The sequence below is a fragment of the Triticum aestivum genome, chromosome 7B (genome assembly GCF_018294505.1).
Source record: "Triticum aestivum cultivar Chinese Spring chromosome 7B, IWGSC CS RefSeq v2.1, whole genome shotgun sequence".
NCBI lineage: Eukaryota > Viridiplantae > Streptophyta > Magnoliopsida > Poales > Poaceae > Triticum > Triticum aestivum.
In genome coordinates, this window is record NC_057813.1 from 307587189 (window position 1) to 307604847 (window position 17659).

Genomic DNA, 17659 nt, shown 5'->3' on the forward strand with positions numbered 1-17659 from the left:
AAGCACGGGTCTGGCCGCCCTAGCCTACCTAGACTGCCTCCCTTGCCCGCATGCGCTTTCGGCCCGAAATGGTTAGCGCCACCAGCGTCGCTTCCCAGTGCAAGCGATTGCTCCGCATTCAGACGACACAAGTGTCGTCCGTCCGTCCATCTGCCACCCACATTAATGATACGCGGTTGCCGAGGCAACTACTTTGGTGCCACCCATCTGTTCCTCTACAGCCCGCCATTGCTATATAAACTGCTACGCCGGCCATAGCCGCAGTCATCCGCCTCAGTTCCCTTTCTCCTGTCCACACCACTACTTCCCACCATGGCTTCTAGCGCTCTAATGCTCTTCGGGACGAGCAGATGATGGACCAGAAGTGGATGGCAGCCATTGTTGCCGACTGGTTGGCCGGCAGGCAGTCGGAGGATGATGACGTCCTAATGGAGAACGTGGTAGTCGACGATCCGGCGCCAACCCCCTCCTCTGGGCCATCCTCGTCGATGCATTGCACCATTACCATCGGTGAGGCCCATGCCCAATACATGGACACGGTGTGGCAGAAGCATGAGGAGCAGTTCCGGGAGGCACAAGCTGACACCGCCTACAACCACCTTCTCCTCCAGGAGCACCTGCACGCGGAGGAGCATATCCCCGTGGAGCGGGTGGAGCAGGAGGCGCTGCTCGAGTCGTACCGCTCAGCCCGCGAGAGCCGCCTCGTGCACTGACGGTACCGCATGCGGGTGGCGGAGGTTGCAGCCACCTACAAAGAGGACGATGAAGCGGGCGAGGCGCTGTTTGGCGAGACCGACGACGAGGCAGAGGACAATGCCGGCTCCGCTGAGGCCCCACCCTACCTTGTGCTTGGCTCTTCGCCTCTTGGGGAAGTCGAGCAATAATGGTACTACAATATATCGTTCTGGCTATCAGAGACCAAATGAATTGCTGCACGTCCACCATGTAGGTGAGTGTCGAGCGAGGATCGAGGGGCGAGGGAGAGTGCGTACTAGTACGTCCGTTTCAATATGGATTACATACGGAGCAAAATGAGTGAATCTACACTCTAAAATACGTCTATATACATTAGTGTCTGGACTATGTACTAGTAGTTCATATTGAAATCTACTACTCCCTCCGTCCCATAATACTAGTGTCAAAAATGTTCTTATATTATGGGACAGAGGGAGTAAAACTAGATACATCCGTATCTACACAAATTTAAGACAAGAATTTTGGGATGGAGGTAGTATATTTCAAACAATATGATAATCTCTCTAACCAAGGTAGGAGTAACGAAGGGAGTAGTAATTTTTTTACCTCATCCTGAGACCCACCGCGTGCATGGGCGAGGGAGCGGGCGTAAGCGTAGTAAGGTTGGCCATAGAGTGGGTAATATAAGTGGTATCATGCCCTTGGGGCTGACAAACATGCTTATGTGGCAGACAATTAAAGAAGAGAGAGAAGGTTATAGTAACATAGGTAGATACCGTATCATAATAAATATTATGCTACTCTGTGTCATGCATAGCAATAAATGAGACGAACTATCATACTAATCTATGATACTATGCACTATGGATGTAGTATCATACACTAGTATCATACATTAGTATCATATGGAGTAGTATATGATACTCTCCACTATGACCAGCCCAAGCAAGCTTCTCCTCGTCCTGCGACTTTGCGACCCACCGCGCCCGTGGGGGGGGGGGGGAGACGGCATACTAAGCAAGCTTCTCCTCATTCTATGAGTTGACGGGACACATCAAAAGTAATACGTACAAAGCATCTCCAGCGTATAGAGCCTTGCCTCTAAGGTAGGCCCCACATGGTTTGCCTCTTTTTTAACATAATGCGTCAAGCCACAATTTGTTTGTTCACCTGTGGTACACGATCCTCCATCAAGTGGACAAGACGTGTGAAATTACCATGTGGGCTGCATGTTTGTACAGAAATGAGCTCCACCGTGTACCTGCACGGGTGTGGTTGGGAAATAGACGGGAGTAGGTGCGCATGCAGTGCATGCAGCTCTTCTCTTCGTGCACGTCCTTCACCTACATGGGTGTGTGTGAGAGAGATACAAACCTCGACAGATGGCATGTGCGTTCATGAGTATTTTTTGTTGTGGGGGGTGATTTCGTGAATGTATTTGTGGGAATATGTGTCGATGATATCTCAAACAAAAATTTGACACATGCAATGTGTGTGAAATAGAGGCCTATCTACCACGAGAAGAGAGGGAGGGGTGATAGATATCGATAGAGTCGAAGAGAGGATCATGTGGGTGGGTGCGAGATCGATGAAGAGAGTCATCGAAATTGTGTGTGTGCGAGGCAAAGATATAGGGCGACGAACCTATCAGAATGTTAGAGGGCACAAGGCAAGTTTGTGTGTGGCAGGGAGACATGACTAGAGCGCTCGATGCATCGGTGTGTGGTGGGGGGAGGGGGAGGCAGAGACCTAACTAGAGAGGTAGATCGACTCGTATATGTGTTGAGAAGGAGATACCCAGGTATGTCATGAGGGAGATCGATCGACATCCATACATAAGTGAAGGATGGGAAATAGGTTGGGACAGAGAGAGAGAGAGAGAGGGAGAGAGAGAGAGAGGGAGAGAGAGAGAGAGTGAGAGAGAGGGGGGGAGGGGTAGAGTGTTGGATGGGTGGTGGAGTTTCTTCTCGAAGATGGTGGGAGAGGCCTAATAGACAAACTAAGGGTAGAACTCGAATATTATCAATAAGAGTGAGGATGTGTATCTATGTGTGAGTGTGCATGGTAGATGTGTCGGGAGGCATGCATGGATGATGAAGGGGGGCCATGTGTTTGGTAAGAAGACCTAACTGGAGCTATAGATCAATTGTTGTGTGTGGGAGGAAGGGAGAGACATAACAAATGAGGTAGATCGATCGACGCTTGGGGAAAACGAGTTATAATGACCTAGCTAGCTATATGTATAGCGGGAGATTGGTCGATGTACATCCATTTGTTAGGGGCAAATAAGGCCCACCGAGACGGATAGACAGAGATAACGGAGCTAGGAGGTGGTGCGAGAGGTCTACTAGCTAGATAGGGGGTGGAGTGTGCGATTGTGAGATCGATGAAAAGAGGGGCGAGATTTTACACGTGTGTGGGACCGTATGAGAGACACGAGGCATGGACACAGAAAGGAGGAGATGGAAGGTGCGTGTCTATGTGGTATGCAGACATCGCTCGAGAGGTTTATCAATCAGTGTGTATCAGAAAGGAGGTGTGGAGACCGTGGCAGAACGACCTAAAGAAAAAAAATGAATGTGCACGATGGATAGAATGCCGAGGGAGGGGGAGGGTGAGAAGGGCGTGTGCATGCACGAGAGAAAGTTAGTTCTAGCTACAAAGATTAGAGGATTGTGTGGGTGTAACAGACTAACAAAGATCATAATTCAATATGAAAGTGGATTCATATATTTGAATAGGATATCATAGTGTTATAAACATATGCATGCATGAATATAGCGGTGATATGCATGGTGTGGTTTTGGACATGTTATACCATAATGTGATAGTGCGTGGCGTTGGCAACTCACAGCTAAATATCGAACAATCTAAACCATACTATACATCAAACAATCTCACATTTTATTTGAATTTGTGATAATGTGTGGCGTTTGCAGCTCACAACTAAATATTGAACAATCTAAACCATACTATATATCGAACAATCTCACATTTTATTTGAATTTGTGATAATGTGTGGCGTTTGCACCTCACATCTAAATACTTGTAGGCGTAGGGGGCGGGGCACCATACATTATGTGATAAACACATTATACATACGAGACATGGTTTAGATTATGAAGATCTAGCTAGAACTTAAAATGTACTGTGATTTGAAATCAACATAAAGTGGATTCAAAAAATCGAGTTCGAGTCCATATAGTACACATAGTTCATATCTAAGTCGACAGTAATCATGTGGTGTGCTGGGAAGATAATATACAATTGAGGGTTTAACTTGACAATAATGATGATTGTAGGTCTTATTAAAATAGAGAAACAAATTCAAATGGTTTAACCTGACAACAATCATGATTGTACATCTTATTCAAACAGAGAAACGAATTCAAATTTAGTTAATATTGAAGTGGTAGTATATACATTTGGAATGCACTAAAATGTTCATTCGAGTAGCAGGTTGCATGCATTATACACGTAGCGAAATATTTTAATTGAACATAACATGAATTCAAAGTTTTCAATGGCATTTGTAGTGTGAATTGATTTGGTACAGTACATGGGACTAGACTCTCTTGTGTGGTGCGAGTTAATTTTTTTTGTTTTTTCATCGAGGGAAGTGCGGATTTATTTGGTACAGTACATGTTAGGCTTGTCTGGAAATTTCAACCCGCGCCTTGTAACCCCGAAATATTTAAGATATATCTTTGTCACGTTGTGCTCTGAAAACTCCCTCCATCTCAACCCGCACCTTGCTATCCCACAACTACAACGCGCGCGAAAACTCCCACCTCCTAGGAAATCCCGACACACGAAATACTCGTGATACCCCTGAACCGAAAGACCGCCTAGCTCAAATTAGTGGGGGTACTTTCATAACTTACCCCACATTTCGGACAAGCGCGTCCCTAAGCCATGGTTCCCCCTCCCATCCCATCCGTCGACCCATTCATACACCGAGGCCGGGAAAATCCGTGAAGCCCCACACCCTCCTCCGTCCGCCCACCCAGCCAGAGCCTCTTCCCCGATGATGTCATCCATAGCAAACAACTCAACATCCCTCATCCACCGCACTAGATGACGATCCGTCATCGATCTCGTCGTCCCGCCAGTTCAACCTACCCGTCATCCACTTCCAAGGAGCTACCCTGACGTTCCCCTCGTCTTTCGTGCCACGTCCACTCCCACACCGCCATCTTCACCTGCACCACCAGAAGAACAACATCATCACCGATTCCTCGGATAAAGCTGAGGCCTAATCGGCGCCCCCAAAGAGGTTCTACAGTAATGGCCACATTTTCTTCTTGATTCGATCTCATAGTGCTACCGGCGCTCTGTCCCGAGCCGACATGGCACGACCATTCACGGCGGCATCACCGGCCACTTCCTCCATGGCGTCGCTCCCTCCGCGGTGACGTCCACATCAGTAGGAGCTACTGCTGCTTTGGCTCTTGCTCGCGCTGCTACTCTGCTCTTGCTCTCGGTCCCCTACCTAGTCTGCTCTTGCTCGCGCTGCTGCTCTCGCTCTTGCTCTTGCTTGCAATGCTGCTCTTGCTCTTGCTCTTGCTTGCGTTGCTGCTCTACTCTTGCGCACGTTGCTGCTGCACGAGAAGCAGATCCTGCTCTCCCTCGAGCCCCTCCAGCTGGTACTCGAGATGCTGCTACACGACCAGCTGCCCCGGCTCTCGCATGCGATGCTGCTCTGTGCATTGCTGCTGCTACTACTTTTCTGCTACTAGTGCATTCAGTTTCGAAAGAAAAATTCAGTTTCGACAACAAAATTCAGTTTCGACGGTTAAATTCAGTTTGGACAGCAAAATTCAGTTTCGATAGTTAAATTCAGTTTCGACAGTTAAGTTCAGAGATGAGCGGCTGATGTATTTTACATCTAGCACTTTGTGGTTATGTATTTTACGTCATCTATTGGAGATGCTATTAGAATTCCACTCAGGTTAACATTGTCTCTCTTGCCCTGCTTCAGCCTCGCCGTCATACAACTCACTAGAGCTGCTCCAACGATGAAACCCTCCATCACAGCGGAGCAGTACCCCGGGCTCCATCTCTAGACACCTAAGATCTTCTTCCCCTCCTCCGACAGCCAAATCAGCCCGAGCATCCTCGCTGACCAACCCAATCACGCTGAGAACGACATACCTTCGCCAAAGAGGTTGTACACTTGTTGCATCGATTTTTTACTCTACATGTTATATATTTGTCGACTGAGCACACGTAGTAACGTGAAATACGATTAGTTTCTCCTACTATATGACAAGCAGTGAAGTACCATGCAACTTAGCTATCCATGATGGACTCTCTTGAACGCCATCATTATTTAACTCTGTGCATTTGAGCAGTGCATTTGTAGATGGGCCTGGGAGTTGAGCTTAGTAGGGCAATGGCTTGGGTCCAAAGTAGTAGAAGTAGCACAAAATCATTTTTTGATTGTAGGCTTTTCCCTGCTCAAGCCTTCCTACTAGAATTGCCACTGCTTGAAAGGTAAAGTGAAGGAAAAACATAGGAATTGGAAAGTTTCATATGGTACTACTTTCATGCATTTGGTTCAAAGGAATGGAGTAAAGGAAAACTATAGGATTTGTTACTTTTGTGTCTCCTTGAAAGAAAAACCGTAGGAATTCTAATATCCACTTGTCCTCCTTTTCAAATTCCTACAGATGAAACACAAGACTAATAGATAATAGCATAATAGAATTATAACCGTACATTTTCTTGTGGTTTGACTTAATCTCACCATGCTTCTGTGCATCCTATGATCTTCCAATTCTCGTGAACCAAACACCCAGATTTGCTGAAATCCTGTGTTTTTAAATTCTATGTTTTGCACATGCATTCCTATCCTATTCTTGTGTATTTCCAATCCCTACATTGTTAGAATCCTAAAATTTCAACAAGCCCTTACCCAATTACTTCTGTTACAGATATGTGTCAAAGAAAACCTTGTGTGGTTTGTCCCGCTCCTCTTGCACTGTGTTCCACCCCAGCTCAACTGCTCCAACGACGGAAGGGTTCACCATAGCAGGGATCCACCCTCCATACTGTCTTTCGCCGCCTCAAATCTTCTTCCCCGCAGCCGGCAGCCACGAAAACTGCATTACCATCATCAGCCAAGCAGATGACCTCGAGGACTACACGGGTCCGCAAGAGAGGTCGCACTCTTTCATGTCTGCTTATGTTATGCATCACATAATATTACATGCTACTTTATCATCCTGTTCACCAATTAGACTCTAAGTCAGCTCCAAACTAAGGCTCAAACTTGAGTTTTTAAATGGTTGTCGGGTACATATCTGGGCCGCAATCAATAGTATCTATCTACTATTTGGTTAACTCTAGTGTCTACTATGAGTTTCATGTTGGGTGGAAAACAAACTGTAAAGAAGCCATTATCTGTATTTTTTAACTGAAGCCATTATCTGCATGCTATCATTGGTTTTGGGTCTATCCCCAGGTTGCTACCATCACTCTGGATTTCTGCATGCACTCCTTACATAATCTCACTATGTTTTATTCCTATGCATGTCAGTTATTGTACACAATGGAACTGAACATGTAGACAAAAAGAGATGATCCTTGCGTGGCAATAAAATTTCATGCAGACGTCACTCCATGGTGGGCGCAAAGGCAGCCCCCCTCCATCCATTTCAGATTGTAATCAAGAGGAAGACAACTGTTCTTACGGGGATTCAAAAGGAGAAGACCACTCCTATTTACCCCATGATGTCTTCGCTCTAACTTGGCATGTTGATGTTGGTAATATCATGCATACGGTGCCTTGCATTGCTTAGTTTATACATCAAATATGTCATCTGCTTAGTTTAGACATGCTTTTGTGAATGCCATTAGTATAGTTTCTTTATCGTATATGTGAATTAGCAACGCCAACTTGTTTAGCCAGGCATCATGTATGTGAATTTTGCAATGCCATCCTGCTTAACCAGTAATCTTATATGTGAATTATATCATGCCATCATTTTTTTCACAACATATTACATTTGTTAACAATGTTAGTACATTCAACTACTCTTCGTGTGCATCCGCCATTTGACATGGTGATGGAAAATTCTGGAGTAAAAACAAGGTGTTCATAGAAGACTATGCTATCTGACGAAGCGCATATCTCGCTGGTTACAGATAGCTCCTCAGAGGAGGATTCAGAGACTGATGACCAGTCCTATTTCTCCCCGAGGTGTATGCTCTAACTTGGCAGGGTTATGTTGCTCATATCGTGTGTATGGTGTCTTGCATTGTTTGTCATTTGCTTAGTTTAGACATGCTTTATGTCAATGCCACTTGTTTAGTGTCTAATTACCATTTATGTGAATTGTGCAATGTCATCTTGTTGCAAGACATTATATATGTGAATTATGCAATGCTATCTTGTTGCAAGGAATTATATATGTGAATTATGCAATGCGATGTTGTTCAGCCAATCATCATATATGCGAATTATATCATGCTATCCTTTTTTTGTATTACGTGTTCCATTTGTCGACAACGTTTATATATTCAACTACTCATCCTGTGCATCAGCCATTTGAAGTGGTGATGGAAGTATCTGGAGTGAAAACAAGGTATTCAGAACAGACAATGCTACCTGCTGAAGCAAACCTCTTGCTGGTTACAGATAGCTCCTCGGAGGAGGATTTAGAGACAGATGACAAGTCATATTTCCCCCCTGAGGTCTATGCTCAAACTTGGCAGGGTTATATTACTCATGTCATGCATGTTGTCTTGCATTGCTTAGTTTTTACATCATATATGCGATTGCCATCTGCTTACTTGCTATATAAATCATATATTTGAATTATATCATGCCATCATGTTTACATACACAACATCTATCTGAATTTTGGCATGCAAACCCATTTGATAAAGACATCATATAGGCGGCATGTATGTGAATTATGGCATGCCAACCTATTTAATAAATACATTATATAGTAATATCATGTCATCATGTTTACATAGTCATCATATTTTGAACTATGTCTTTCCATCCTTTTTAGTTAGCCATCATATATGTGAAATTGTGTCATGCTATCTTGTTTAGTTAGCCATCATATATGTGAAATTGTGTCATGCTATCCTGTTTGGTTAGACAACATAAATATTATTTCATTCCCTCTTTTAATCCCCACTATCCACTGCACCTGTCTATCATACAATGTCTGTACATTCAATTACTTTTCTTGATTATTAGCCATTTGAATTGGAGAGGGTGATGGCAGTATCTAAGGAAGTAACAACACAGTCTTCATGAAAGATAGTGCTACCAGTCTATGCAGATAGAACCACGGTTGTACTTGCCCAAGAACCATCCCCACCACACATAACACAGACTCTCGCAGATTGTGCCCCTACCTAGTTGGACAGAGAACCAGCTACACTCCTTCTAACCCCAACACCAACAGATAGTAACCCAGTTCCAGTTGACACAACACTATCTCCACCATAGAGCACCCTAACACAAGCAGTTAGCAAGGGAACTGCAATGCCCAAAGCACAAGGACCACCACTCCAAATCCCAACTCTACGCTTTAAGCAGAAGAAGAATTGTTCTCAGGTCAGGTTCGGTAGATATGGTTCATACTCCTTTGCTCTTGCATCACTGTTTTTACTCATACCAACTATTTTCAAATTTAAAGGATGAAATTGAAACTCTAATGGCGCAACAGGTATGTTTTAAACTTGTTTCTTTAACTAGTTTGCTGTTGTAACTTGCTCTATGTTGATTTCAATTTCAATTGAATAAACAGTTATGTTCTCATGTCATGCACATTACAAGTGTTGTTATTGATCTGTAGTTTCCCACACTTATATTCTGTTTATTCTGCTTTGCCTTAGACGAATATTATTTGAACTATGTCTCTATCTTGATTTGACAACAAAAACTAGAATGATATAGACCATATAGTGAATTATGTCAATGCCACTTGTTTAGTGTCTAATTACCATTTATGTGAATTGTGCAATGTCATCTTGTTGCAAGACATTATATATGTGAACTATGCAATGCTATCTTGTTGCAAGGAATTATATATGTGAATTATGCAATGCCATGTTGTTCAGCCAATCATCATATATGTGAATTATATCATGCTATCCTTTTTTGTATTACGTGTTCCATTTGTCGACAACGTTTATATATTCAACTACTCGTCCTGTGCATCAGCCATTTGAAGTGGTGATGGAAGTATCTGGAGTGAAAACAAGGTATTCAGAGCAGACAATGCTACCCGCTGAAGCAAACATCTTGCTGGTTACAGATAGCTCCTCGGAGGAGGATTTAGAGACAGATGAGAAGTCCTATTTCCCCCCTGAGGTCTATGCTCAAACTTGGCAGGGTTATATTACTCATGTCATGCATGTTGTCTTGCATTGCTTAGTTTTTACATCATATATGCGATTGCCATCTGCTTACTTGCTATATAAATCATATATTTGAATTATATCATGCCATCATGTTTACATACACAACATCTATCTGAATTTTGGCATGCAAACCCATTTGATAAAGACATCATATAGGCGGCATGTATGTGAATTATGGCATGCCAACCTATTTAATAAATACATTATATAGTAATATCATGTCATCATGTTTACATAGTCATCATATTTTGAACTATGTCTTTCCATCCTTTTTAGTTAGCCATCATATATGTGAAATTGTGTCATGCTATCTTGTTTAGTTAGCCATCATATATGTGAAATTGTGTCATGCTATCCTGTTTGGTTAGACAACATAAATATTATTTCATTCCCTCTTTTAATCCCCACTATCCACTGCACCTGTCTATCATACAATGTCTGTACATTCAATTACTTTTCTTGATTATTAGCCATTTGAATTGGAGAGGGTGATGGCAGTATCTAAGGGAGTAACAACACAGTCTTCATGAAAGATAGTGCTACCAGTCGATGTTTTAAACTTGTTTCTTTAACTAGTTTGCTGTTGTAACTTGCTCTATGTTGATTTCAGTTTCAATTGAATAAACAGTTATGTTCTCATGTCATGCACATTACAAGTGTTGTTATTGATCTGTAGTTTCCCACACTTATATTCTGTTTATTCTGCTTTGTCTTAAACGAATATTATTTGAACTATGTCTCTATCTTGATTTGACAACAAAAACTAGAATGATATAGACCATATAGTGACCATGGTACATAGATATATGTTTCTTTCATGCTATTATCCTGTCCACTTTACTACTGAACTGATTTACCAAAATGAGTTTCATGTACAACATGGTAAACCTGTGATGTGTCTGGTTGTTTCTTTTTTAGAATGCGGACGAAATATTGGAGAAGAGTACCACGCTATGCAATGGTAAAGGAAGTAATGCAGATAAGGTTCAAGATAGCGAGACATCCCTGTTGGTCTCCAAGAAAGCTGATAAAAACTATCTTGGCGACAGTGAGACAACCCAAAAGTCTTGTGTTGATGTAGTGTTCGAGTTATTGGCCACTACCGCTGGCATAAGCTCTTCAAACTTGCTGCCTGAATCACTTCGGCTTCTTCAGTCTCAGCTACATGCTAAAAAGCATCAGTCAGCTGTGCTGCAGCAAGATGCCGAATGACTGAGGAAGTCCCTGCAGAATTTAGATGCATACTTTCTGGTGCCAGCAAGCGCTAGAGGATTTAAGCGCCAAACAAGAGAAAGTTAATAAGCTTTCTAAGCATCTTGACAACATTATGGGTACCCAGGATATTGTTTCTTGAGCTCTTCTGAAGTGGTTTCAGTTCTGGACTTGTTTTGCTGTGGAGTGTATTTGCACTGGTCGCCAACTTTGACAACCAGTGTATGTGATATGCTGCTTTGTTCCCTATATTTGCACTTGTGGAGAACTTTGATGCCAAGTGGATGTAATATGTGTAATAGCTGTGATAGCCTGGCGTAAGTTGCTTACTTATTTATTTCCTTGTTGTCTTCTTTATTTGTTTGCTTGTAGTCAGTATAGTTCTTTTTTCGTAGTTTGCTAGTGGCCACAATAACCTATTTTTTAAAACTACGCCACTATAACAATGGGCTACATATTTACTGTGGTGACCATGGGTCTCCTACGGGACGTAGAAACAATGGGCCTTCTACGAGCCATAGAAACAATGGGCCCTCTACAGGTTGTAGAAACAATGGGCCTTATACAGGCCGTAGCATCAATGGGCCTTCTACGGGCTGTATGATCGATTGGCCCAACATGGGCCAATAACAGACCGCATTATGGGTCGTAAACATGCTTGGGTTGGAATCGTCCGTTCATGGGCCGACCATAACAGGCCATCATTAATTGGGCGCATTTGATGACGCTATGGAAACGACCCAATGGATTAACGAGCCACAAATGGGCCGATTGTAACCGCGAGCTGAATTTGGCCCACAAAGTAGAAAACGCTAGTAATGGGCCGTAAGTAACCGAATGCTAGAAATGAGCCCAAGAATAAATGGGCCCTATGAAGGCCGAAAGATAACACAGGCTGGAAACGGCTCAACAGAATAATGGGCCATTAATTGGTATAAAGCGATACGCTGTTCATTACGGGCCAGTTTCCCCACGGGCCGTTAATGGGCCAAGAGTTACAAAGGGCATCATATGGGCCGAAAGACGTCATGGGCCATACATGGGTCGGAAGTTACAACTGGCTGGAATCATATTGGACGTCCCAGATTACGCTACTAGGCCTAAATCAGATAGGCCATAACAGGCCGTGACTTCGTGGGTTGTAAATGGGCTATATGCGAATACGCCGTTAACAGGCTTTCCGTGGGCCGGCCCGCTACCTTTTGACCAAGTCAAATGGGCCGGCCTTTTCACCAAAATGGGCCTCTTTTGGGCCGTGCCATGTGTCGACGTATCATAGGTGCCTTCTATCCAATGAGTGGATGACATCTATCCCAACGGTGAGCCGACACGTGGTTCCTCTAGCCCATGTGAAATTTACATGTGGAAAATCTCCATTGGTCGAGGCTGTTAGCGGGTTATCGGATCCAAAACTGGACCCGTTACCTTAACGGTGACCCGTTATGGTGGATGCCACGTGTCGGTCACCCTTGACGAAAGCACTTCCATGACGCGCGATTTATCATCATGGAAGTGGACACTTCTGTGATGATAATTTTGGAAATGTCATGGAACACTTCTACGACATCATAGGTATGACTATCTTGATTCTGTCATAAAATTGTCATGAATGTACATGCATGAAAGAAAACGTGACCTATTGTGACAAACACGTATCATCACAGAAGTGTATTTTTTTGTAGTGATTCAAACTTCCTACTGTGAGCCTTGAGATCTCCCGGGAACTCGTATCACCATAGAATCTACGGTGTGGGAGCACCTCATAATCTCCCATGCGAGAAAACATCAAGTGCTCTCACAGCTTTGATGCTATTGGTGATTTGAGCTTTCAGGCCGTTCGATCTGAGATCCAATGGCATTTGAGTAGTCTTTGTGCTTGTGAGCAGTCCCGAACTCTTTGGGGGCTTTTCTGCCAAAAAAATTGAACCACCAAGGAGTTGTTGGATCATAGATCCAACGGATCGGAAGAGCTTGTATCACCAAAGCATCTAAGGTGTGGTAGCACATGATATTCTTACATACAAGAGAATATGAGGTCCTCCCTCATCTTAGATGCTACGGTGATACGAGCTTCGAGGTCGTTGGATATGAGATCCAAGGGCATCTGAGTAGTTTCTGTAAAAATTGTGAGCAATTCTCAAACTCATTAAGGTTTCCTGTAAAAATATTAGGACATCCTGTGAGCTGCTATATCTAAGATCTACAAGCTCCAAGGAAGGCGTATTAGCATATAGCATCTAAGGTGTGGGGGCACATGATATTCTCCTGGGGAGGGGGGTTGTGCACAATCCATCGGTGTTTTGGAGGGTGGGGACAAATATAATGTTCAAAAAATATAATCTAAACAATCCTAAACAGAGCTTCACAATTTTATCTAAGGCCAAGGGGTTAACCCTTGACAATCTACATAGCTCTGCCTACGCAAGAGGTGTATTGCGAGCGTCTATGTGTGAGAGAGATGACATGAAAAAGCGAGGTCAATTGAATCATTTATAGAGGGAGAAATCAAGGGAGTGTGGCCTAGCGTACACTCGAATGTTAAAGAAGATACACCGAGATATCGTGCGGCAAAGTTGTTATGAGGGCTGGAGGGAATGGCCTAGATATACTTTGTGTGTGCGCGTATGGTGAAGGTGTTTTACAAAGGCAACACATGTGTCTTGAGAGAGAAAGAGAGGGACCGTTTGTCATGGAGGGCACGACGAGGTTGTGTGTGAGAAATACATTTGTTGAGAGTGTGAGGGCGGGAATGACATAAATGGAGATCGAAACATGAAGAGCAATACGTGTGTCAGATACCAATAGCTCTATTAACAAATAAATTAACATCTATCGATACATGAAGTGTGTGTGTGTGTGCAGGGTGGGTCGATGGAGAGACCTAAACAAAACATTTGCATGTATGTAGTACTAGACTTAATATTCATGCTTCAGTTTACTGTGCATTTTAAATATTTAATTGAGGACCATGCATGGCTTACATTTTACTCCCTTCGTTCCTAAATATTTTTCTTTTTAGATATTTGAAATCGACTCCCACATATGGATGTATATAGACATATTTTAGAGTGTAGGTTCACTCATTTTGCTAGTATGTAGTCACTTGTTGAAATCTTTAAAAGATAAACATTTAGGAACAGAGGGAGTATTTTTGAATTCGTGTCATACATGCATGGTCTGGAAAAATAGATGCACTATGCTTACTGGATAGTTGTTGTATTCGTCTGTGTGTGTTTGTGTGTGGTCATATGCTTGATACATACAATGTTTTCTCACCACCATACCGTTCATCTTTTAAATTTGAATTTGCAATGAAAAACTTACAGGGGATACCATGAAATGTGAAATCCACGTTGAGATCACTATACCACAAACTCACTCTTATTCAAGAACTCGTCATAAATCTATTATCGTACCTTTTGGAATGACAAGTAATTTGCAAGGAAAATACCGGCATTGTAATACATATATATTTGTTCAGCAATTTAAAAGATTCCTTTCATATTCTTGAATGGTAGCACCCGACGATGTACCAGCTAGACTCGGGCTCTTGTTGATCCTAAAAAAACCGGGCTCGTGTCCTTTTGGTGGCGTGCATGGACCGCACATTATCCAACCCCAACCACTTGAGCCTCCACTCAAGCCTCCACGTTTTGAGTCAAAATATCTGGCGGCCAGAATTCTAGCCCTAGGAAATTCCCCTCAGGTCCTTGCTCCATAATGACTACTGATGAACAATGAAGGGATGCTTTAGTAACTAGACCACGTTACCTACTGTGCCGAGCACAATTCAATTCCCTCGGTCACCGCTACCCAAGGTCACCCGTCAACTCCATTGCCTAGTACTAATAGGAGTACTACACCAGGATGAACACAGAACTGAGCCCCCGTTTGTTCATGCCTAATACTGGAGTTACTATATAAGGCAATGCACTGGTACGAAGGGATTATCCTTTTACTCTGCATATATAACTTGTCTGAAGTCTAACTAAGCAAAATGTTTGACCAAATACTTTCTTAAGAAATATTAACATATGCAACAGTAAATATGTATCGCTTGAAAATTTATTTCATGATGCAGGTTATGGTATTTTTTCGAATCCTAGATTTTAAATTCTAGAAAATCCAAAAGTCCCAAAATTCATGAAACTGATCATGGTCTTGTGATATGGCACAAATATGTTGTCGTAATTTTTTTGTTCAATTTGAGACAAGCTGCTTATGAAGAGTTGCACAAATGAAGAGCCAAGGTATTTTGGAACAAAGACATGTCACATTAACATGAACGGTTTCACTATTCAAGCCGTGGGTGCTTACGTGACGCCACGAGTCCCGCTTGCCATTGGCAGGTGCCGTCTAAGCCAGCATGTGAGTCGATGGGAGGTGTGCGAGCAGAACGCTGCGCCGGCTGACCGGGAGGTGTGCGAGCAGGCCACTGGGTAGGCTCACTGGGAGGCAAGCCTTTTGACCAGACTGCGCCTCCCACCTTTGTCCCAACTGCCCCCACTTTTACTGGTGCCGGTGCTGCAGTTTAAAATCACCCCCGCACTACCCGGTATCGCTACAATCTTCTCTCTTCCTCTCCAATTCGACTGTCATCTACCTCCAACCAACCTGACCTAACCGTACGCCATGCCGCATCACTATGGGCTGAACTCAGTCTTCCAGTTTCCTGATGAAGACACCCAGCCGGAGTCTCAAGAACATAAGGCGCTTTGGGACAAGCTTGAACTGACCTTGCGGGAAGAGGTCGCGTCTGTCCCTGCTCTCGTTCCATCTCCCGTCGCACCGACTCTGCCAGTGCCCATCCCTGTGGCATCGATAGGCCGGGAGCCGCACATTGTCGCCGAGTTTGTTGCCACGGGGTTCAATGAGGTCCCAGCTGACTCTCACGTGCTCGTGTACCTGCCAGCGTATGCGCCTGCGGGTGCACTGATGCGCGCGACCGTGCTGGTGCCCGTGCACCTGCCAAGGCATGCGCATGCGTGTGCACTGGAGCGCGCACTCGTGTCAGTGCTCGTGCACACGAATGTCTCCGCCGCGCTGTTGCTAGCGCATGTTCCCGTGCGGGTGCCAGTGCCCCCCTCAGTGGCATGGATCACCACCGTCGACCACTCCTTGGAGCAACGTCAGTTGCCTCCTCCCGCCAGTTGACTCGCTCCTGGAGACTGAAGTCTAGAACATTCTGGCCTTCTTGAAGTTAGGGCAAACGTCCGGGAGTACGCCAACAATAGCGCAAGATGCCGCTGTCGCCGTCACCGTCAGTTAGTGGCCCGACAACACAAACAACACGGTAGAGGAGCTGCTTCCCACCGCAATACGCCCCCGCCGCTGCCGCGAAAAATGTTCGAGTTGCCATGCTTAAAATCCAAACGTTTGGAATTTGTCATTGTCGGTGTTCTGGGAATGGGGGTCCCCAGACTTGCCTGCCTGTGGCCTGCAGCGTGGCTCAAGTAGTGGCCCAGTACGCCCCGTCTTCATCAACCCTAACTCAAGACCCTCACGAGTGGCCAAACCTCGTGGGGCGGAGGACACAAGGCCTCCTCAGGGGCGGCCTCACCTGGCAGGTTCGCGAGGAGGCGGAGAGATCAAGGAAGGGGGTACCTCGTAAGGTGCTGATGACGCAAGCCATGACGATCAAGATCAGGCGGGCGCCAGCCTGCGCAGTGTCCTCGTTTCCTCTTTGGTGCAAAGGGGGCAAGCGCAGGTGCAGACTACCGAGGCATCAAGCAAAGGTTTCCGTATCAGTGCAATGAGACCAAGACCAGCAGGACAGTAGGACGGAGGTCACCGTGGAGCCTAAGACGACGTCATCACGAGATCCTTTGGCAGTCGAAGACCAGCTTTAGTCAGGATAGCCTATACTAGTTGTCCCCTTTTAAAATGGCCGTTGTTGGCTTCCTTCCCGCTCAATATTTGGGAAGAGGACCAGGGCCTCTATAAATAGGGCTAGCCACCACAGTAGGAGGGACAAGTTAAGTTGATCGAATCCTTCCTTAGTAGAGCACTCCACCACCACAAGAACACCTCTCCTCGCGAGGTTGTTCTTCCTCTGTACTCATCATTAGCCCAAAGGCAATCCACCACACCACACACTGGATTAGGGTATTACACCACAACAGTGGCCCGAACCAGTATAAACCTCGTGTCTATTGTGTTGTTCATCGTGCTAGCTTAGATTCGCGGCGAGGTTTTGGGGCGAGTGTCGGTAGGGAGAGGATCTTCGTGCACACCCCAAAGTTCAAACCTTAAGGGTTTTGCCGGAACCCAATATCCAACATTTGGCGTGCCAGGTAGGGGTGCGCCGGAATCTTTTCTCCGCTAATCTGTGTCCCATCGCTTTGTCGCATCCATGGAAAAT